This window comes from Schistocerca nitens, chromosome 5 (genome assembly GCF_023898315.1).
Source record: "Schistocerca nitens isolate TAMUIC-IGC-003100 chromosome 5, iqSchNite1.1, whole genome shotgun sequence".
In the NCBI taxonomy this organism is placed as follows: Eukaryota; Metazoa; Arthropoda; class Insecta; order Orthoptera; family Acrididae; genus Schistocerca; species Schistocerca nitens.
The window spans coordinates 883,510,432-883,536,022 of NC_064618.1; the positions used below are offsets into that span (position 1 = coordinate 883,510,432).

The following is a 25,591-nucleotide window of genomic DNA, read 5'->3' on the forward strand; positions in this document are numbered from 1 at the left end:
ATACAACCTCCTTTCATGATTCTTGAACCAAGTGTTGGGTATGATTAAGTTATGCTCTGTGCAAAATTCTACCAGGCGGCTTCCCCTTTTATTCCTTGCCCCCATTCCATATTCACCTACTACATTTCCTTCTCTACTTTTTCCTACTATCGGTCAACATAACCTCATTCAATCATTAGTTGATTTGTGTCTGCATCGTAGAGTTGTTCTTCATTGAAAATGTCAGTTTATGAGCCTAATTCTCGTCATTTGCGGGAGGTGTTACTGTTTTGTTTCAGTATGAAAAAAACAGTGGCTGACTCTCATTGAATGTCCTCAAGTACATATGGTAAGGATGCTATTAGTGAAAGAATGTTTCATGAGAGGTTTCAATGCTTCAAGACCTGTGAGTTTAACATCATAGACTGGCATAGTGGTGGAAGAGAGAATGTTTTTGAAGATGCAGAATTGGAGACATTGCTGAGTGAAGACTCATGTCAAACTCACGAAGAATTGGCATGATTAGTTGGAGTGACACAGCAAGCCATTTCAAAACGTCTCAAGGCTATGGGCATGATTCAGTAAGAAGGAACTTGGGTCCTATGAGAGCTGAAACCAAGAGACATTGAACGGTGTTTGTTTGTTTGTGAACAGTTGCTTCAGAAGCAAAAACAGAAGGGATTTCTGCATTGCACTGTGACTGTGAACGAAAACTGGGTTCATTAGAATAGCCCTAGATGCAAAAAATCATGGGGATGGCCCGGCCATGCTTCCACGTCGACAGCCCAACTGAATATTCACAGCTCCAAGATCATGCTTTGCATTTGGTGGGACCAGCTCGGCATCATGTACTATAGGGTGTTAAAACCAAGTGAAAAAATCACAGGTGCTTGCTATCAAACACAATTAATGTGTCTGAGCAGAGCATTACAAGACAAACAGCATGATAAAGTGATTTTGCAGCACGACAACGCTCCACCCCACGTTGCAAAAGAGGTCAAAATATACTTGGAAACATTAAAATAGGAAGTCCTACCCCACCTGCCATATTCTCCAGACATTACTCCCTCTGACTATCACCTGTTTAGATCAATGACGCATGGCCTGGCTGACCAACACATCCGATCTCATGAAGAAGTCACAAATTGGATTGATTCGTGGATCACTTCGAAAGATGAACAATTTTTTCGACGTGGGATTCGTGCAGTGCCCAAAAGATGGGAGAAAGTAGTGGCCAGTGATGGAAAATACTTTGAATGATACATGTGTAACCAATTTGTTTCATTAAAGCCTCAAATGTTGGGGAAAAAACGGCGGAAGCAAAGTTGTACACATTGTACAATGCATCAAGTTACAGAAAGTCATTCAAATAATTCTTAGTGGGAAGCCAAACCATCCAAAGGTGAAGAAATTGCAATTGGAGTATCATAGGGATTCTGTCATTGGCCCATTACTATTCTTGCTCTATTTTAATGTCTATCATTTTGTTTGACTCAGGAAGCTGAGTTAATTCATTTTGCATATGATGCAAGTATTGTTGACAAGCCAAGGAAACAAGCAACAACTGAAGATGTGGTAAACTATGTTTTTATGAAAAGTTGTCAATTAGTTTTATACTGATGGACTAGTTCTAAACACTGAAGAAAACAGTTCATCCAATTTTGAGCATTTAGTCAATACTGTTTCCCAAGAAAGAGATTTTTATTCACATCAGTGCTTTTTTTACTTGTCATTCTTTTATAGAATTATTAGCATGAATGAAATTAAAATCTGATCTAGAATTAATTTTAACTATAGGAGATACACATAGAATAGGCACTTTTATTGTTTGGATCTTTTTGGTGTGGAGTCATCAATATGATGGTTTTTACAAAAGTAAAATACATATAGGGCTTAGTGTTACTGGTCATATTTACAACAATCAATAATGCTCACCATAATACATGACGGTGTTCACACATATTGGTACAACAAGAGATCATTAGTTTTCCATGTGCCTACCATAAAGTTTGTTGTTGTTGTTGTGGTCTTCAGTCCTGAGACTGGTTTGATGCAGCTCTTCATGCTACTCTATCCTGTGCAAGTTTCTTCATCTGCCAGTACCTACTGCAACCTACATCCTTTTGAATCTGCTTAGTGTATTCATCTCTTGGTCTCCCTCTATGATTTTTACCCTCCACACTGCCCTCCAATACTAAATTGGTGATCCCTTGATGCCTCAGAACATGTCCTACCAACCGATCCCTTCTTCTAGTCAAGTTGTGCCACAAACTTCTCTTCTCCCCATTCCTATTCAATACCTCCTCATTAGTTATGTGCTCTACTCATCTAATCTTCAGCATTCTTCTGTAGCACCACATTTAGAAAGTTTCTATTCTCTTCTTATCCAAACTATATATCATCCATGTTTCACTTCCATACATGGCTACACTCCCTACAAATACTTTCAGAAATAACTTCCTGACACTTAAATCTATCATGTTAACAAATTTATCTTCTTCGGAAACGCTTTCCTTGCCATTGCCAGTCTAAATTTTATATCCTCTCTACTTCGAGCATCATCAGTTATTTTGCTCCCCAAATAGCAAAAGTCCTTTTCTACTTTAAGTGTCTCATTTCGTAATCTAATTCCCTCAGCATCACCTGACTTAATTCGATTACATTCCATTATCCTAATTTTGCTTTTGTTGATGTTAATCTTATATCCTCCTTTCAAGACACTATCCATTCTGTTCAACTGCTCTTCCAAGTCCTTTGCTGTCTCTGACAGAATTACAATGTCATCGGCGAACCGCAAAGTTTTTATTTCTTCTCCATGGATTTTAATACCTACTCCGAATTTTTCTTTTGTTTCCTTTACTGCTTGCTCAATATACAAATTGAATAACATCGGGGAGAGGCTAGAACCCTGTCTTACTCCCTTGCCAACCACTGCTTCCCTTTCATGTCCCTCGACTCTTATAACTGCCATCTGCTTTCTGTACAAATTGTAAATAGCCTTTCGCTCCCTGTATTTTACCCCTGCCACCTTTAGAATTTGAAAGAGAGTATTCCAGTTAACATTGTCAAAAGCTTTCTCAAAGTCTACAAATGCTAGAAATGTACGTTTGCCTTTCCTTAATCTTTCTTCTAAGATAAGTCGTGTCAGTATTGCCTCATGTGTTCCAACATTTCTACAGAATCCAAACTGATCTTCCCTGAGGTTGGCTTCTACCAGTTTTTCCATACATCTGTAAAGAATTTGCATTAGTATTTTGCAGCTGTGACTTATTAAACTGATAGTCCGGTAATTTTCACATCTCTCAACACCTGCTTTCTTTGGGATTGGAATTATTATATTGTTCTTGAAGTCTGAGGGTATTTTGCCTGTCTCATACATGCTGCTCACCAGATGGTAGAGTTTTGTCAGGACTGGCTCTCCCAAGGCTGTCAGTAGTTCTAATGGAATGTTGTGTACTTGTGGGGCCTTGTTTCGACTCAGGTCTTTCAGTGCTCTGTCGAACCCTTCACGCAATATCATATCTCCCATTTCATCTTCATCTACATCAGAACTGGTTTTCCATCTGAGCTCTTGATATTCATACAAGTGTTTCTCTTTTCCCCAAAGGTCTCTTTAATTTTCCTGTAGGCTGTATCCATCTTACCCCTAGTGAGATAAGCCTCTACATCCTTACATTTGTCCTCTAGCCATCCCTGCTTAGCCATTTTGCACTTCCTGTCGATCTCATTTTTTAGACATTTGTATTCCTTTTTGCCTGCTTCATTTACTGCATTTTTATATTTTCTCCTTTCATCAATTAAATTCAATACTTCTTCTGTTACCCAAGGATTTCTACTAGCCCTCATCTTTTTACCTACTTGATCCTCTGCTGCCTTCACTACTTCATCCCTCAAAGCTACCCATTCTTCTTCTACTGTATTTCTTTCCCCCATTCTTGTCAATTGTTCCCTTATGGTCTCCCTGAAACTCTGTACAACCTCTAGTTCTTTCAGTTTATCCAGGTCCCATCTCCTTAAATTGCCACCTTTTTGCAGTTCCTTCAGTTTTAATCGACACTTCATAACCAATAGATTGTGGTCAGAGTCCACATCTGCCCCTGGAAATGTCTTACAATTTAAAACCTGGTTCCTAAATCTCTGTCTTACCATTATATAATCTATCTGAAACCTGTCAGTATCTCCAGGCTTCTTCCATGTATACAGCCTTCTTTCATGATTCTTGAACCAAGTGTTAGCTATGATTAAGTTGTGTTCTGTGCAAAATTCTACCAGGCAGCTTCCTCTTTCATTTCTCTCCCCCAGTCCATATTCACCTACTACATTTCCTTCTCTCCCCTTTCCTACTACCAAATTCCAGTGACCCATGACTATTAAATTTTCGTCTCCCTTCACTATCTGAATAATTTCTTTGATTTCATCATACATTTCTTCAATTTCTTTGTCATCTGCAGAGCTAGTTGGCATATAAATTTGTACTACTGTAGTAGGTGTGGGCTTTGTGTCTATCTTGGCCACAATAATGTGTTCATTATGCTGTTTGTAGTAGCTTACCCGCACTCCTATTTTTTTATTCATTATTAAACCTACTCCTGCATTACCCCTATTTGATTTTGTATTTATAATTCTGTATTCGCCTGACCAAAAGTCTTGTTCCTCCTGCCACCGAACTTCACTAATTCCCACTATATCTAAATTTAACCTATCCATTTCCCTTTTTAAATTTTCTAACCTACCTGCCCGATTAAGGGATCTGACATTCCACCCTCCGATCTGTAGAATGCCAGTTTTCTTTCTCCTGATAACAACGTCCTCTTGAGTAGTCCCTGCCCGGAGATCCGAATGGGGGACTATTTTAACTCTGGAATGTTTTACCCAAAAGGACGCCATCATCATTTAACCATACAGTAAAGCTGCATGCCCTCGGGAAAAATTATGGCTGTAGTTTCCCCTTGCTTTCAGCTGTTCGCAGTACCGGCACAGCAAGGCCGTTTTGGTTAGTGTTACAAGGCCAGATCAGTCAGTCATCCAGACTATTGTCCCTGCAACTACTGAAAAGGCTGCTGCCCCTCTTCAGGAACCACGTGTTCGTCTGGCCTCTCAACAGATACCCCTCCTATACTAAAATGTCTCCCGCAGTCGGAGACGAAACGTTGGGAATCGACACAGAATTCGTCAACTGACCACGGCATAACAGCCCGGATAATTATAATGGACAAGATACCCCTCCGTTGTGGTTGCACCTACGGTACAGCTATCTGTATTGCAGAGGCACGCAAGCCTCCCCACCAACGGCAAGGTCCATGGTTCACGGGGGGGGGGGGGGGGGGGGACCATAAAATTTATATTTTATAAAATCATCTGGTTGATTTATAAAAGCACTTGAAACATCTTCCTTAAACATTGTATTACAGTACATCACTTTGCTCTTAATGTACAGTGTTTTCAAATTTGTTAAGTGAGCACAGACACCTGTCAATTAAAAATTTTTTTGGTTTTGATATGAACTGTTTTTTATTGCTGGTTTTCAGGGACCCTACCAGTTTATTATATCTTGTCAGCCTCTTAATGTAGAAGCTCCAGTGTGTCATTTTTAATTTAGTTCTTTATCTGAAGTAGCTACATTTGGATTTGACATTGTTATCATGTATGCCACTACATTTAATTACTTTGTGGGTGCTACACTCCGCAGCTGATTAAAAGATTCCGTAACCCTAACAATCAGATTCAACGAAAGACCAATGTTGAACTCTGCCTGACTCAGTTCACTCCTCCTTCTAACCATGATCCACCCCGCTACCCACAGATCATCTCCCGTTAACTTTCCAGAATTTCTTAACCTCAAACCTTACCTCACCATCATTCCCCAAGTTCCTCAACATGCAAACTAACTTTACATCTGCAGGAAGAACCGTAATCCACCACCTAAAAACTGATCCTGACCTTCAATCCTACCTGATGACAAAGGCTCCACCATTGATGTTTTGAACTGCAAGGATTAACTGGCAGAAGGCCTCTGCAAGCGGTCAGATTCATCCACCTTCAAATCCTGCCACAGTGACTCCATTCCAGAAACCTAGCAGGATCTTCAGTCTCTCCTCAGATCCTAAGCCCCACTCCAGAACCTCTCCCCAGAGTCCATATCTCTCCTCATCACTACCACTCCCCGCACTCCTTCCTTCCATCATGCTTCCTAAAGTCCATAAACCCAACCATCCAGGATGCCCCATTGTGGCCGATTACTGTGCCACCACTGAGACAATCTCTGCTCTCATAGACCAACACCTCCAGCCTATTAACCGCACCCTACTCTCCTGTATAAAAGATACCAACCATTTCCTCCACAGACTCTCCGCAGTTCCTGTACCTTTACCACATGGCACCCTACTCTTCATTGTCAATGCCACCTCCCTTTACACTAACATCCCTAAAGCCCACAGCCTTACTGTTATTGAACTCTATCTTTCCCAGTGACCAATGGATACCAAACCAACAACCTCCTTCCTAGTTGCCATGACCAACTATATCCTCACCTACAATTACTTCTCCCTTTGAGGCATTACATGCATTCAAATGTGAGATATGTATGTGGGCACCTGCATGGCACAGTCCTAAGCTAACCTATCGATGGATATTTAGAGGAATTCTTCCTAAACACCCAGAGTCCCAAACCTCGCATATGGTTCAGATTCATTGATCACACCTTCATGATCTACATTGAGGGTGAACAAATCCTATCCACATTCCTCCAGGACACCAACACCTTTTCCCCTACTCACTTCACTTGGTCCTACTCAGCCCAAAAAGCCACCCTCCTTGATCTTGACTTCCACCTCAAAGATTAGTACCTGTGTCCATATCAAACCTACCAACCACCAGCAATACCTCCACTTCAACAGCTGCCACCCATTCCATACCAAGAAGTCCCTTCCATACAGTCTATCCACCTGTGGCATCACATCTGTAGTGACATGTGGCCCCTCTTGAAATGTACCAAGGGTCTCACTGAGGCCTTTACAGACTGTAATTACCCTCCAAGCCTTGTACAAAAACAGATCCCCAATGCCTTATCTTTCCAGTCACCCACCACTTCCCAAAGTCTCACTGCCCTGCCACAGAAGAGCATTTCCCTCATGATTCAGTACCACCCAGGACTGGAACAACTGAATTACATTCTTCACCAGGATTTCAACTGGCTCTTACCGTGCCCTGAAATGAGAAATGTCCTACCAACTCTCTTTCCCACCCATCCCACAGTGGTATTCTGCTGCTCACTGACCGCACACAATATCCTTGTCCATTCCTACACAACCCCTGCTCCCTACCACTTACCTCATGGCTCACATCCCTGTAATAGACCTAGATGCAAGACCTGTCTCATACAGTATCCCATGACCACCTAATCCCATACGGTCACGAACACCTATCCTATCAAATGCAGGGCTACCTGTGAAACTAGTCATGTGATTTACGAGCTAGGCTGAAACCACTGTGTTGCATTCCACATGGGCATGACAACCAACAAGCTGTCTGTCCACATGAATGGACACTGGCAAAATGTGGCCAAAAGCCAATTGCTGAGCACACCACCTAGCATGACATTCTTCATTTCAATGACTGCTTCACAGCCTGTGCCATCTGGATACTTCCCACCAACACCCACTTTTCTGAACTGTACTGGTGGGAACTCTCTCTGCAATGTATCCTATGTTCCCTTAACCCTCACGGCCTTAGCCTTCGTTAGTGTCATTGTCCTTACACATCCGGCCCCTTCCCTGTTCCCATTCCAGCACGACACAGCTTATTCCACCAACACACTCAGACTTTTTACTTCTCTCCTTTTCCACTACCCTCTCTCTCCCTTGCCCTCCGTCTAACTTCCCAGCTGCACCTAGCTGCCCTACCATTTCTCCATCTCATCCCTGCACGCTCCCACTAGCAGCACATTACTGTCCCCCACCCCTACCCTGCTCTTCCTCCCCATACCTACCCCAGCCTCTCCCCTCATGCACTGCTGCTCCCAGTCTGGCTTCAGGTGCCGGAGACTGTGGTCTGGTGTGTGGGAGCTGTGTTTGAGTGAGCATGTGTGTGTATGTTGGTTACTTTTGAGAAAGGCCTTGTTGGCAGAAAGCACACTTTCTGATAGTCATTTTGTTGTTTCTATCTGCGACTTGGCATCTCTGCTATTTGGTCAGTTACAGAACAACAAAAACCATGCTCTTTTTTGACCATCATCTAGGTCTGGGTCTATTCTATCACACTATGTGCTCTCCTGATATGTCACCACACAGCCCCCCCCCCCCCCCCCCCCTCCTGTGAACATAGCTTCTTATATATGGGGGTAGTAATGTTGAATTGTTCTGCCTGTCCGTCTGCGAAATGGTTTTGGTGCTGTTGCACACAGGTCTCTGTTGGACATAGGAGGTCCTGAAGCACGTGTACGCCTGTGGCAGTTGGCTCCATCAATGCTGTTCATGCAGTAGTAGTTGAGGCTGCTGGCATAGAGGTTGATTCAGCCAGAGATGATCTGACTGCAGTTGTTGGCTGGCTGGTATCCGGTGAAATGATGAGGAATGAACCCGCATAGTGTGGCCAGCTTGTTGAACAGGGCTGAATCAAACTGGTGGCCCTGGTCTGCTGACACATTGTGAAGAAAATTGTTCCTGGAGAGTTACTATGACCGTGAATTTGTAATCAGAAAATGTTTAAAGAAAACCCGCATAAAATAAATTAATATTGTGTAAACCCCATGAACCCGGTTTACTTCTGGAAACTTCAAAAGCACACCTCTACATGAGAAGTTTCCCTATCCTGTTAAAATCCTGAGAATAAACTCCTTTGATAGTGGAAAACAGTAAAACAGTATGAAGCTAATTTCATAAATAATGACACAGTGTACTGTAATTTTGCTTATCAGTAACAGTTAAACCCAGATAAATTTGCATATAAACATGAATGAATGGGAATATGACATTAAGTAGCATGTACATTGACAACTGTCAGATTCAAAGTTCTCTCCCATACACTAACTTGAACCAATGGCAGATAAGCTACTTCTTTGTAATTGGTTGGTGTAAATAACTTCATTGGCAGATGCCTCAACTTACACACTGCCTAACTTACACTTTGGCCACATTTCGCAGTGCAACACATAAATTCTCCTGTCCAAATAACTGTACACACACATCAAAGCACACCCTTCCAAAAGACACATACAATGCATGCAACGACTATTACAAATACACTGAAAACCAAAAACAAATAAATAATGGCAATAACTCCTGTTAGTGGTGGGGTCAACAATCACTGAAGGTGAACAGTCTTTACAATACACTACTTTTATTTTACAGAGAGAAACATTAAGAGATAGTCAATTACAAAGCATAAAGCAATTACGTTGGGTGCAATTGTGTTTCTTGAAGAGAGGAATGTTTTTGATTCTTATCTTTTCTGGGTCAGCTTGATGTGGCAATGGCAGTAGAAGCAGCTTGAAGTTGCTGATATGAATCCTATAAGTTCATCCAGTCGTGTCCTTGGCATTAAAATATCCTCTTTCCTTACATCCTGTTTTGACTGGCAGTGTCAAAAAGTGGCGTAGCATCCATTTGTCATAGGCCAGAACAAAGTAACTGCTTATGCAGCACCTGAAGGTCACATTATAGTTCAACTGCAACTTTCACACACAATAGTTTGGCACAGTCCACAGGATGTGTCTAAATTAACACTCCATTGGCTATAACTTGGCAATTGTGAAGTTAGACAGTCCATCAACTGTTAATATTCATGGTTTATAATAACATAATAACACTGTTCTCGCGAAAATGGTCACTTACGTAGCAACACAGGTCACAGTGTCCACATTGGCAGTTAGTGTTTTAACACACTTCGTATATCTTGGACAAGAAAATGAGTAATATTGTCATGTAGAAGAAGGTTTAATTAGTTGAATGACAAACACTAACTTTACTTAACGAAGGTTTATTTAGCACTTGCACATACTAGAACACATACGCTATATATACAGCTACAGAACATTCCAGTACAATGATTCTTGCCATTTGTGGATACTTCCAGAATGTACTCAAACCGAATATAGAAATTAAAATTTTACAGGTCAGGTGAGTTTTGAACTCATGACCCTCCATGCAACAGTCTAGTATCATAACCACTACATTATAGCAACTGTGCTACTCAGCTTCTTCTGTGACAATATTAAATTCACAGTTTATGTAATGCAGCTCAATTCTAAACCAATGATAATACTGTCTGTTCACTGCCAGAGACTTCGTTCTGCAAAAACCAACAGCATTTGCGTAGTACAATGTCTGTTTAGAATATCCATCATAAAGTCAAATTCCAAACTGGTCTAACACAAAAAATTCTGGTATAAGTATCGCACTAAATGCACATCATTGCTACACACAGTACTTGCTTCTATACCGCCAACCTTTCATGCCAACTGCTCACGGACTGACTCCCTGTTCTACCCAACAACTATTGGTACCTCTCTCGCTCCACAGTTCTTACAACACTTCTACCTATTGCACTTCTGTTTCACACAATACATTTAATAAAAGTATTTGAAAGATAATCAGAAAAAAATTCAAGTCTTTACATAAGGCACACGTATAGAAGATAGTGCAGTAAACATAGTCATACACACTTCATGTTCGTCACTATAGAACCAAATGAAAAATATTCTACATCATCAGAAATATATCTATGGAGTACAAGGTAGTAAAAGAAAGGGAAAAAAATTATATCTCATTATTAGCCATGGCATCACAACATCTGTAAAGCACCCTAACTTTGATATCCACATAGTCAAGAGTGCTCTTGCAATTGTTTCACCCACAATGTACATGATAGCAGCAGCCTCAGCCCTTCAGGTAGATCTGTCAATAGCCCTGAGAATCCATCTGGATTCTTGCATCGGTGGTACCCCTATGAGGTCTATGTGCACATGTGAAAAATGATCCATCAGCTCCCAAAACGAACCAATATTTTAACCAGTAAGTGGCAATCTTGTCGTACCCCTGGCCATATGTATCTCTCTGCCACCATGCAAATGGCTGCACTTGCTCGATCCCTGAATGTGCTATCCATGAACTGCATCAAACTTTTGTCTTGTACAACTTGCAAGCACGAAGGGACGAGGTCAGCTCTGAGACTTGTCTCACCAAATGAGAAAGTTGCCCACTGGTAGTTGTTGTAACTGCATCCCCATCATTTGTACCGTCCAGAATTTCTGAAGTCTTTCATGTGTTTCCTTTGCTGCAGCCAGTTGCATTAGATGCACATTTGCTGAGAGTGCATTGATTCTGGAGAAATAGTCGACAACCATATTGTCCTTTCCTCTCAAGTGATGAATATCGGTTGTGAATTGAACCACAAACTCTAGATGGTGAAACTGTTGAGGAGAGAAGGAGTTGCATTAGATGCCAAGGAAACAAATTTATGACCTGTGAAAACAGTGAAGTATCACACTCCAGCTTGTGTTCAGAAGCTTGATTGCTTCACAGACTGCCAGAAATTCCTGGTCATAGGCAGTTCACTTTGCCTGTGCGTCAGACAAATTCTGAGATGAAACAATCGAGTGGCTGCCATGATCCATTTATCTTCTACTGTAGCACTGCCTCCATAGCAGTTTTATTAGTGTCAAAGAGCACTGTTAGCAGCACTGAAGATATGGGATGAGTTAGAAGTACCACGTCTTGCAAGGATGATTTAACTTTATGAAACACAGCTAACGTCTGCAGAGCCCATACAATAGTTCGCTGTCCCCAGGAATTGCTGCCTCAAAGCACTTCTGTGGGTAGTGCCTGTGGCAGATGATGTCTGTAAAAACTGGCCAGTACCAAGAACTGCAGTAACTGTTTATACGTTTCTGGAAGTGGTACAGACTGAGTCTACTTTAGATTGCAAGGGCTTAATTCCTTCTGTGGTTATTTGATGTCCTAAAAAAATCCACTTCTTCTTTGTGAAAGACACATTTTTCTTTGTTCATCTGCAATCCATATTCAGCAAGCGTTCCAAAAATTGTCTGTAAGTGGATTTTGCACCAAAAAACAGAAGTAGAAAAAATTAATACTTATTCCAGATATGCAAAACAGAAGTTCAGGCTCTATAGGACCTCCTTGATGAGCTGTTGCCACGTCTGCCTGTCATTCTTAAGACCAAATGGCATTCACACATATTCAGATAGGCTAAAAGATGTGACAACTTTAGTCTTTTTTGACATCTTTTGGTGCTACTGGAATCTGATGATATACCTTCTGAAAATCAGTAATGCTGAACCCTTGGAGCCTCCCACTATGCAACTGTTGAATTTTATAGTGATCTGGTGTGATATGTGCATTCAAGGCATTATAATCTCCACAAGGATGCCATGACCAATTTTTCTTCCTTGCTGGATGGAGAGGTGCTACCCAAGGGCTGTCAGAATGTCTTATAATCTCCATTGCATTTAAATATCAAATTCCTTCTTTGCAGCTATATATTTATCAGGGGTTAACCAATGTGCCTTATAAGCTACTGGCAGCCCTGATGTAGGTATATGGTGAACACCATTGTGACATACCTGAAATTGTGTTGTGGTAGTTGTTGAAACTGCAGCATTTTTCAGCATCCTCAAATGTCCGTGTACCAATTCAGTGTCCATCTGCAATTTAGCATCTCATATAGATGCTGTGACATGATAATAGCAAAGGAAATCAGCTCTGAGAATGGGTTGAGTAATGTCAGCAATCAGGCAAGTACATATTAATTTTCATGAAAAACCAAGACTCACAGTTGCCTCTCTGTTGCCATATGTAGGAATCTTCAATTCATTGCTCCCATTAGCCACAGTTGTATGGAAAAATGATTGATTGTCACTACTGGAAGGACATTGACATCCAAGCTTGTGTCAGCAAAATACAAGACTGTTGTATCTGTCTTTGACAAAAAGTTGTTGTGACATGGAGATACTGTGAATTTCAAAATGCTTGCTAGTCCACCTCAAGACAGATACTCCACCAATGCTAGGTGCCATATGGTTATGGATTAATGGAGCACTGTCATCACATGCCAGATTATGTAGGCACTGTCCATGGGAGTGACTGGCTGTGCTTAAGTACAGTTGCTGCACCTGTTTGGGTAAACATCTGGCTGATTACATATATGTACCAGCTGCCCAAAGCATACATGATAACAGCACAGTTTCCCCAGTTGGCTGCCTTCAACTTCTGTTCTGTGCCATCTTTCAGGTTTGTGCCAGTGGAAATGTTTGGAACTGCATGGATTTGCCACTGGAGAGCATTGAAGTTGCGTCATAGTGCACTCCCCTGCCCCTCTAGTGGGAGTTGTTAATCTTTATTCTCAACATCTGCATCTGTACTCCCTACACTGTGCTGTCCAATTTGTGAAACTCCTCTCAAGTCTGATAGCACAAGTGCATGATAAAGCTGGTGTGTGGTCAGTAGCTGCAAGTTGATTGAAGAGGAGGCACCAGAAACCAGTGCACTCTTGACCATAAAAGGCAACTGGCAAATCCAGACTTGCCTAACTGTAGCATGAGAAATCTCAGATGCAGAAATTAGCAATCGTAGTTGTTGCCAGAAGACTGATGGGATCTTCCTCCTATCATTTCTCTTTGCAGCACTTGCTGAATGTGATGTCCACCATGTTGCACACTCATTGGAGTACACTGGTTTTGATGTGTGTATATTTACTTTCTGGAGGTAGGGGTATTGTGCACCATGTCTGTTAGCAACAATAATGTTTGTGAGTCTAGTGTTCCCATGGTGATCACCAAGTGAATGGTATCGTCCACAATTCTGTAGGCTTTGAAAGAAAGCTTGAGGTGTCGGAACCATAGCTACAGCTGCTCTGACATATACAGCAGCACAATGAATTTACTATGTGAAACAGAAGAAGTGATGCAGTCCATTGGTGAAATGTCCATGATTTGCTTGGACATTAACCTTGTTTGTGGAACAGACAGATGGTCATCCACCACTGCTGATATGCATTCCACACGGGTAGAGTCTGCCCCATTAGGCAAATTGATTCTGTTTTAAATTTATTTATCTTCTACCATATTCATGGCCGCAGTGGACGAGCAGTTCTAGGCGCTTCAATCCGGAACCGTGCGACTGCTACGGTCGCAGGTTCGAATCCTGCCTCGGGCATGGATGTGTGTGATGTCCTTAGGTTAGTTAGGTTTAAGTAGTTCTAAGTTCTAGGGAACTGATGACCTCCGATGTTAAGTCGCATAGTGCTCAGAGCCATTTGAACCATTCTGAACCATTCATGGTCACACTTGTGGGTACTACACTTCACAATCAATTAAAAGATTCTGTAACTTTGTTTTCTTTATTTTTATCACTTCAAAAATCGTTATAGCTCTGAGAAATGAACACACATTAAAAACTCCTAGGAAAATACATAAAATTATTAAGTTACAAAAAAAAAACAACAAAAATTATCTTTTTTGTCAATCATTTAGTTCCAGAGATATTCTACCACAATTTCAGCTATCTGTGAGTAAAAAAAGTAATTAATTTATTGAAGAGGTAAGAATTGATGGTGAAGTATTTGTGTTATATGAAAACTTCACAGCACGAATCTTCATAGTTCAGTACATTTACAATTCTTAACCCTCTTTTTTGTAATGTATTGAGGCATAGCTATTTCGTGGACACAGTTTTAATAGGGTCAAGGACAGATTATTAAACAAGGGAGAAAAAGAAGAACTGAGATCCCAGAAAATAGCTCTGTCAAAAACAGAGGCACCTTCATCTCATCATTGGTCACTGAAAACAAGGATACCTTCTCATACTTCCAGCCACACTAGATTAGATTAGATTCACTTTTCATTCTATAGACCCAAAAATGAGATGATTCTTGTGGATATGTAACATGTCAGAAAGAATAACACAAAAAACCTAAAACATTTGAATATAATACACACTATAATATAATACACACTATCCTGATCATTTTACAGGAGATTGTCAAAATGGGTGAATACTGCACCCAATAACAAACAATCCGACACTGTATGCACCACTAACAGATGTTAGTTTGTAAAATATGAGGGTTGACTGAAAAATAATGCCTCCACCTTCGTAACTCTTAAACAGTTGGCATCATTGGGTTGTGACAGGTACTGGCTTGTACTGTAGCCTCTTGTCTAAAGCTCCAGTTGGCAGTAAGCCTTAGCATTGAACGGTTGTGTTGTTACAGTGTAAAGTATGGGACCCTGTGCAGGAAGTCAGTCAATGCGATTTAAGCAACGTGCAGTCATTGAATTCTTGACAGCAGAAGGTGTCACCCCAAAGGAGATTCATCAGAGAATGAAAGCAGTTTATGGTGAGTCTGTTGATGTGAGCACTGTGCGTCATTGGGTGAGTAAGTTTAAAGATGTTGAGGAGGGAACATCTGACCTGCGTGACAAACAGCGTTGGACGTTGTGTTGCAGCAACCACCAAGTTTCTCAAGCAAAATGTTGGCAGATTGATTCAGGATGATTGTCGTATCACTCAAAGAGAAATTGCAAGCACAATCAGCATTTCACAAGAACATATGGGTCACATTATTGCTTTGCTTGGCTATTGGAAGATCTGTGCACGATGGGTACCCCGGATGCTGACTCCTGAAAGCCCACAGATTTGAAATTTTCCAGGAGCACCTCTCACATTACGAGAATGAAGGTGACACCTTTCTCCATTCAACTGTGACTCTGTGAGACTGTGGTTGCGGAATCAGTGTGTCAACGTCTTCCATGACGGCTTCAGAAAACTTGTTCATTATTGGCAAAAATGTATCCAATTGGCCGGTGATTATGTGGAAAAGTGAATATTGGTAATTAAAGATCATATTCTAAGGATTATTTGTGCATTTGATTTATTAAAATATTCCCATCCAAACCCAGTTAACAAAGGTAGAGGCATTACTTTTTGTTCAACCCTCATACAACCATAAACTTCTTCAGATCAGTAAAAAGTAGTAATTCTCCTGGCTATAATAATGTTTCTAGTTGAATATTAAAATCTTATGCTCACAACAATATAATAAGAATTGTAGTTTACACTCACCATAAGAGAAGGCAATGAGTCACAGATAGGTACTATAAAAAGACTGTTATATATCTGAGCTTTTGCCCAAGAGGTCTTCTTCCAAAATAGAAAACAGACACACAAATTCACACAGCTCACACACACATGACCACTGCCTCCAGCCATTGTGGTAGGATACAGTGGTGATTTGTGCATGAGTTGTGTGAATGTGTATGTGTTTTCCATTTTGGAACAAGGCCTTTTGACTGAAAGCTTAAACATAAAGCAATCTCTTCATTGTGCCTATCTGTGACTCAGCGCATTTTCTGTATGATGAGCAGCAATCTATCCTTTCCACAACATTGTCATTATTCCGTTCTGAACTTTTCATTGTTTGTAAAATCTTGTGCTGACTTGATAGAATCATTCTGAAGCTACTTTCGTAATCAATCAACGACTGTAGTGTTGCGCTGTGGTTCCACTTGGTAAAGCAGGCAGTTCTTGTGATGACTCAGTGAAACAATGTCATAAAGAGGCCACGACAGCCCACCTCTGTAAGTAGGTGCTACGACACAAGAGCATGTAATCAGCATAGAAGAACCAGTATTCAGCAAACTGATAGTGCAGAAGTCTCCAAACACGGCTTCTGGAAGCAGAAGTTGCAACACCTTTGCACTACGACCAGGACTGCAAAATTGCCGACGTGACAGAAGAACTGGCGCACGATGTAATGCTTGCTCAGTGTTTGGGCCTCGCACCTCGGCTGTGAGGCAGAACTGCTATTGTTGAAGGAATGAAAGAAATCCAGCTATCACACTGCCAGATTTAGGCACTCATTCTCAGTCATCACCAGTCACTAGCCGACGAGTGGTCCACGCCATTCTACGCACCGAGACGCACCGAGCAGCTGCCGTTATCCGACTGTGGCGGCAGTAACTGCGGACCACTGCCCGAGCTGAGTCCGAATGCCGTAATCTCGGCCTGGATGACTGTCATCTGCTGCCGGTCACCTACTCGGTCTTCATTTTAGCTTGCGCCATCTAGCTGCCCGGCCGTCACCACCTCACAAGAGCAAACACCGTCACTGTCCCGTCACCCAAAGTGGCCGCATACCACCGCCATCGGCCGTGCTAGATGCTGCGATTTGACACCACCTACCCTGGTGTGCTCGCTGCCGAGCTGCGGAAGTGGACCGGCAGCTGTGGCCACTTTCTGGTGCCCACTTCAGCTTGTCACTGCTGCCCGTGTCAGTGCCTCTGCTACTGTGCTGACCACAGCATCTCACCAGCCGTTACCTTCACCCCGTGGAACACTCGCAGCGCTCTCCTTCTGGTGGGCCACTGCTGACTCTGGCACACTGCACCGGCTGAGGCCACCTGCATCACAGGGCCATTGACCACCTCACCAGCTCTTGCACCATTGCTGTAATTGTTACGGAATAAAGGACTGGTCGAGAAAGTGGACAATCGTGAAGTACTTACTCGTTTAACCCAGCTGTACGTATCAACTGCTTCTCAGTTCGGCTTTCGTAAAGGGCTCTCCAGAAAAAGGCACTAAAAGTCCTCACAAGTGAAGTGCTAACACAGCTAAACGAGAAAATAATCTTGTCGGTATATTCTGTGACCTTGTCAAAGGCTTTGATTGTGTGGATTGGAAAATTCTACCTGATGAATTAAGTGTTATGGCATTAGTGGCATCCCTGTCCCATGGATCAAATTTAACCTCCTCAAAAGAAGGGACTAATAGAGTACATCACAGTCATGAAATGAACCTAGGAGTGGGAGCACATAAATTTGGAGTTCAACAAGGGTCAGTACCGGACCCACTTTTGTTTTTCACCTTCGTCAATTATTTAAAAAAGACATTTCAAGAACTGTAATGTTTACCAATGACACAAATATACTAATCAATGGTCCCAGTTGAACCTTAGCAGACACTGCTCTGGTGACAGCTGAACATTCGTGCAAATAGTTCAAAAAAAGAAAGAAAGTAAGGAGATTTCCCAGTTGGACAGTTCAGAAAATCTAGAGTTGAAGGTGGTGTGTGAGAGGGATGGGAGGATATCCAGATGGCAAAAATTGTAAAAGCTGAAACCATGATAGAGCTACCATTTCATATGGGAATCACCACAATCAAACCATACAAGCAGACGAGTTCCATCTGCTGAAGTTTAGTCCTGTTTTATTCTTTATTTTTCATGTTTAATTCCATAGGACAAAACTGAGGAGCAAATCGGCATGGTCGCAGAATGAGTCAGTGCATGAAATTAATGCCAAAAAAATTAATAATAGGATTTTTTTCATCAATCCTATGCAAACAATCTGTTGGGTATTTATTAGCTAAGTCAATGATATACCACAAGAATTAGCTTAAATGCCTGCCAGGATCTCCCCAACAGAATAAAGCAAAAAGTTAGCCATGAGAAGATCCATCAGGTTAGATTTGAAAGTGTGAGGATTACAGCTAAGATTTTTTAATTCTTGTGGTAGCTTATTGAAAATGAATGGAGCAGAACACTGCACACTTTTCTGCACAAGAGTCAAGAATATGTGATCCAAACCCTGAATGGATTTTTGCCTAGTATTAACTGAGTGCAAGCTGCTAATTCTTTGAAATAAGCTCATATTGTTGAAAACAAATGACATTAAAGAGAATGCAAACCGAGAAACCAGTGTCAGAATTCCCAGGCTCCTGGGCAGTGACAGACAAGAAGTTCATGAACTTATATCACATATTGTTCAAACTGCCCATTTCTCAGTCAAAAATTTCTACAAGCCATGAACTTGTGTATTGAATTACACTATCTGATACCATGTGATTGTAATTAATGTGCAGCTACTCACAGAGGTCCAGTATGGGATATAATTATTGCATGGTATTGAAACTTGGTAAATATGCTAATGCATTAATATGGAACCAATTTTGTGTGTAGTATTGTGTACATAATGTATAAAGGAGCAGTGCATCATTAAAGCTGCCATTTGTACTCATATGATTCATGTAAAAAGGTTTCCATTGTGATTATTACTGCATGATGGGAATTAACCGACTTTGAACGTGGAATGGTAGTTAGACTTAGATGCATGGGCAGGGGAGGGGAGGAGGGGGGTATTCCATTTCAGAGATCATTGTTGTTGTTGTTGTTGTGGTCTTCAGTCCTGAGACTGGTTTAATGCAGCTCTCCATGCTGCTCTATCCTGTGCAAGCTTCTTCATCTCCCAGTACCTACTGCAACCTACATCCTTCTGAATCTGCTTAGTGTATTCATCTCTTGGTCTCCCTCTACGATTTTTACCCTCCACGCTGCCCTCCAATACTAAATTGGTGATCCCTTGATGCCTCAGAACATGTCCTACCAACCGATCCCTTCTTCTCGTCAAGTTGCGCCACTAACTTCTCTTCTCCCCAATCCTATTCAATACCACCTCATTAGTTATGTGATCTACCCATCTAATCTTCAGCATTCTTCTGTAGCACCACATTTCGAAAGCTTCTATTCTCTTCTTGTCCAAACTATTTATCGTCCATGTTTCACTTCCATACATGGCTACACTCCATACAAATACTTTCAGAAATGACTTCCTGACACTTAAATCTATACTCGATGTTAGCAAATTTCTCTTCTTCAGAAACGCTTTCCTTGCCATTGCCAGTCTGCATTTTATATCCTTCTACTTCGACCATCATCAGTTATTTTGCTCCCCAAATAGCAAAACTCCTTTACTACTTTAAGTGTCTCATTTCCTAATCTGATTCCCTCAGCATCACCCGACTTAATTCGACTACATTCCATTATCCTCGTTTTGCTTTTGTTGATGTTCATCTTACATCCTCCTTTCAAGACACTATCCATTCCATTCAACTGCTCTTCCAAGCCCTTTGCTGTCTCTCACAGAATTACAATGTCATCGGCGAACCTCAAAATTTTTATTTCTTCTCCATGGATTTTAATACCTACTCCGAATTTTTCTTTTGTTTCCTTTACTGCTTGCTCAATATACAGATTGAATAACATCGGGGAGAGGCTAGAACCCTGTCTTACTCCCTTCCCAACAACTGCTTCCCTTTCATGTCCCACGACTCTTATAACTGCCATCTGGTTTCTGTACAAATTGTAAATAGCCTTTCGCTCCCTGTATTTTACCCCTGCCACCTTTAGAATTTGAAAGAGAGTATTTCAGTCAACATTATCAAAAGCTTTCTCTAAGTCTACAAATGCTAGAAATGTAGGTTTGCCTTTCCTTAATCTTTCTTCTAAGATAAGTCGTAAGGTCAGTATTGCCTCACGTGCTCCAGTATTTCTACGGAATCCAAACTGATCTTCCCCGAGGTCAGCTTCTACTAGTTTTTCCATTTGTCTGTAAAGAATTCATGTTAGTATTTTGCAGCCGTGACTTATTAAACTGATAGTTCCGTAATTTTCACATCTGTCAACACCTGCTTTCTTTGGGATTGGAATTATTATATTGTTCTTGAAGTCTGAGGGTATTTCGCCTGTTTCATACATCTTGCTCACCAGATGGTAGAGTTTTGTCAGGACTGGCTCTCCCAAGGCCGGCAGTAGTTCAGAATGTTGTCTACTCCGGGGGCCTTGTTTCGACTCAGGTCTTTCAGTGCTCTGTCAAACTCTACACGCAGTATCGTATCTCCCCTTTGATCTTCATCTACATCCTCTTCCATTTCCATAATATTGTCCTCAAGTACATTGCCCTTGTACAGACCCTCTATATACTCCTTCCACATTTCTGCTTTCTCTTCTTTGCTTAGAACTGGGTTTCTATCTGAGCTCTTGATGTTCATAAAAGTCATTCTCGTATCTCCAAAGGTCTCTTTAATTTTCCTGTAGGCAGTATCTATCTTACCCCTAGTGAGATAAGCCTCTACATCCTTACATTTGTCCTCTAGCCATCCCTGCTTAGCCATTTTGCACTTCCTGTCGATCTCATTTTTGAGACGTTTGTATTCCTTTTTGCCTCCTTCATTTACTGCATTTTTATATTTTCTCCTTTCATCAATTAAATTCAATATTTCTTCTGTTACCCAAGGATTTCTACTAGCCCTCATCTTTTTACCTACTTGATCCTCTGCTGCCTTCACTACTTCATCCCTTAAAGCTACCCATTCTTCTTCTACTGTATTTCTTTCCCCCATTCCTGTCAATTGTTCCCTTATGCTCTCCCTGAAACTCTGTACAACCTCTGGTTCTTTCAGTTTATCCAGGTCCCATCTCCTTAAATTCCGACCTTTTTGCAGTTTCTTCAGTTTTAATCTACAGGTCATAACCAATAGATTGTGGTCAGAGTCCACATCTGCCCCTGGAAATGTCTTACAATTTAAAACCTGGTTCCTAAATCTCTGTCTTACCATTATATGATCTATCTGATACTTTTAGTATCCCCAGGGTTCTTCCATGTATACAACCTTCTTTCATGATTCTTAAACCAAGTGTTAGCTATGATTAAGTTGTGCTCTGTGCAAAATTCTACCAGGCGGCTTCCTCTTTCATTTCTTAGCCCCAATCCATATTCACCTACTACGTTTCCTTCTCTCCCTTTTCCTACTACCGAATTCCAGTCACCCAAGACTATTAAATTTTCGTCACCCTTCACTATCTGAATAATTTCTTCTATTTCATCATACATTTCTTCAATTTCTTCGTCATCTGCACAGCTAGTTGGCATATAAACTTGTACTACTGTAGTAGGTGTGGGTTTTGTATCTATCTTGGCCACAATAATGCGTTCACTATGCTGTTTTTTGTAGCTTACCCACATTCCTATTTTTCTATTCATTAATAAACCTACTCCTGCATTACCCCTATTTGATTTTGTGTTTATAACCCTGTAGTCACCTTACCAGAAGTCTTGTTCCTCCTGCCACCGAACTTCCCACTATATCTAACTTTAACCTATCCATTTCCCTTTTTAAATTTTCTAACCTACCTGCCTGATTAAGTGATCTGACATTCCACGCTCCGATCCGTAGAACGCCAGTTTTCTTTCTCCTGGTAATGACATCCTCTTGAGTAGTCCCTGGCCGGAGATCCGAATGGGGGACTATTTTACCTCTGGAATATTTTACCCAAGAGGATGCCATCATCATTTAATCATACAGTAAAGCTGCATGCCCTCGGGAAAAAAGAGATCATTATGGAATTCAATATTCAGAGATCCACAGTGTCAAGAGTCTGCCACATATCAGGCATTACCTCTCACCAAGGACAATGAAATGGCCGATGGTCTTCACTTAATGTCCAAAAGCAGCGGCATTTGTGTGGAGTTGTCAGTGGTAACAGACAAGCAACACTGCTTGAAATAATTGCAGAAATCAATGTGGGATGTACAACAAGTGCATCCATTAGGACATTGTGGGGAACTGCGGCCTTAATTGTCTATGGCAGCAGATGACAGCCGCAAGAGCCTTTTGCTAACAGCATATCATCACCTGCAGTGCCTCTCGTGGGCTCATGACTATATGGGTTGGGCCCTAGATGACTGGAAAGCAGAGGCCTGGTCAGATGAGTCCTGATTTCAGTTGGTAAGAACTGATGATAGGGTTTGAGTGTGGCCCAGATCCCATGAAGCCATGGACCCAAGTTGGTTGAGGCTCCGTGATGGTGAGGGCTGTGTTTACACGGAATGGACTGGGTCCTCTACTACAACTGAACCGATTATTGACTGGAAATGTTTATGTTCAGCTGCTTGGAGATCATTTGCAGCCATTCATGGACTTCATGTTCCCAAACAATGATGGAATTTTTGTCACCAGACCAAAATTGTCACGATTGATTTGGAGAACATTGTGGACAATCTGAGCAAATGATTTTGTTACTCATAAAAAATTCGTGGGATATAATCAAGAGGTCACTTCTTGCACAAAATCCTGCACTATCACCATCTTCACAATTATGGACGACCATACAGGCAGCATGGCTCAATATTTCTGCAGGGGACATGTGGTGACTTGTTGAGGCCATCCCGTGTTAAGTTGCTGCACTGCACCAGGCAAAATGAGGTCTGACACAATATGAGGGGAAGTCACTAGTAACCAGAAAACATTGGGCCACTAGTCTTTTGTTTGTGCCATTGCCAATCTCAACAGAGTGTAAAGCTCTTAACTAAACAGGCTAATGTCTAGTATTATGCTACACATAATTTTATTATTATGTCTGCTTTGTTTTTGAGACCAAAGATTTCGAATCATTGTAAATTATGCACAAGCATTTCTATTGCAACCCAAATCAAAAGTGTAATTAACCATATTTTATAGCAGTAGAATGTAATTTTTGCTGTCTTCAACTTTTATGGTAGGTCAGATTTGGATATTTTTGTAATGCATGGCCTGCTGAGGGTGTATTTAAATATGAATAAAGATAAAAAAAGCAATAATATGTAAATCTATGAAGTATAAATTTAAAATATGTAATTATGGTGAAATATGTAATGATAAAATAAAATATATCAGCACTCACAACTTAATTCACAAACATTTACACTTTTCACATCCATAAGACAAACAAAAAAAATATGTAATTACATACAAATCTGGGTTCAGGTAACCACACAACAGTGGTCAAATTCCTTCAAAGCCAAGTGGTGGTATTTGACCCAGAGAGAGCCAATGTGAAGCCTTATTATGGTCACCAGTAGTAGAGAATTATATTTCAAAATGGAGTAGGTACTCATTTTTTGTGAAGAAAAGGTAACAAACAGTACAATGAAAAAAAAAAAAAAACCATGCAATTAGGCCCCTGAATCTATCCCTCATAGAATTAACAAAAATGCAATTTCAATTTATTTTGCTTTAATTACTGTTATGACAGTGTTAGTTGGACTGATAATAAATGAGGTAATTCTCTACAGAATCAATAAGTAAAACACGAGCTAGAATAAGATCAGGATGATAAGAGGTATAATAAGGCAACAGGGAATAACTTCTGTGGTATTAGAAAAAGCAATGAAGACAAAAATTGTGGAGACAGACAGAGACTGGAATATATGTAACAAACAAATGAGGAAGTTGCGTCTAAGTGCTACTGTGAGATGAAGTGATTGACACACAAGAGGAAACCATGGCTAGCCACATCACACCATTCAGAGGACTAGAAAAAGAGGTAGAGAGAGCAGGGTTAAATAAGTAGATGATGATTATGTGTCTGACTCTACTGCCAGCTACTGTCTGCTGCTGAGAACAATGTACACAACAGAGATGTGGCAGTGAGCTGAGTATGCATTGTGATTTACTGCAGAGCTGAACAGTATGCCCCATTCTAAAAACATTTTCATGGGTATAATTACATTGTTGTGACTACCTTGATGATGTTCAAATGATGTAGACTCTTTAAGTGGTATAACGTTTTAGATGCACTGATACTTCCAGAATAATGTTGGTAAAATTCCCCATTTGTGTGTACACGATATCGGTAGCTGTTGCACAAAATATTCATTAACACTAGTACTGTGTATGCATCTATCAAAATATGTTTTTTCCCATTTCAACATATGTTTCACTTTATTCTGCTGAAATGGTACTGTTTTCTCTTTTGTTTCTTGCTGAAAAGTTTGATCCAGTAACTGTGTGTATGTTTCATGAGAAGTTTCTTCTCTGGCACTCTTATTACACAAAATATAAAGGAACACTAAAGAAGGTAAATGGCAATAAGTGAAACACAACAAAGCTTACAATTAAATCTACTGGTATTGCAACAGTTTGATGGACTGCCCATTGGGAGCTGCAGGGACAGAACTGAGTTAGGGGAAGTACTACTTCCTCACTCCTTGAACTTCTTCCTTGCTGGAATTATTCTGACCTACCTATTCATTACTTCTTACAGCATTACTGATTACAGAATAATAATGCAATAATTCCAGTTTTGTTTCCATTTTAAGATTTTTCATGCTATTCACTATACTTAGTAACAGAATCGCTACAGCATGCTATGCTCTTAGAATTCTGACTGCAGTGTGTGATACTACATGTGTCAGATCTGTATATTTTTCTTATATCCACTCTGTTATTACCTATGGAATAATATTTTGGGGAGTCAACAGTAAAAATATTCAAATAGTTTTCAAATTACAGAAAAGAGCAATTCGTATAATAACCAAGAGTGGCAGTAGGGCTCACTGCCTTGAACATTTCCAAAAGCTGGAAATCCTAACTGTCCCCTGTGAATACATTTTTCAAAGCATTATGTATGTAAAAAAAAATATTGACTGCTATATGAAAAATTCTTTAGTACACAGCTATGAAACTAGAAACCAATACAATCTGCATCTAGAGAGGAAAAATAAAGTTAAAACTCAGCAGAGCTTGTTGTACAATGCCATTAAATTATATAATAAATTACCCCAAAAAATAAAAGATATTGACACAACCGGACAGTTCAAAACAAAACTAAAAAAATTTTTATTAAATAAAAGTTATTACGCAGTAACGGACTATCTGAATTAAAACATGTAGTGTAATTAAAGTAGCCTGCATTGTAATACATGAGGAAATAATCATAATATGAAATCCAGAATTGTACAGTACTATAAGAAAATAACATAAGGATATAAAACTTATTTAAGATA

At 40.6% G+C, this 25,591-nt stretch overlaps 1 protein-coding gene across 2 annotated transcripts in view; it reads left to right on the forward strand.

Moving 5' to 3' along the window:
- Positions 1–25,591, forward strand: part of LOC126259188 (sodium/potassium/calcium exchanger 3-like) — a 273,706-nt gene that overhangs the window by 138,513 nt on the left and 109,602 nt on the right. The window lies entirely within an intron of this gene.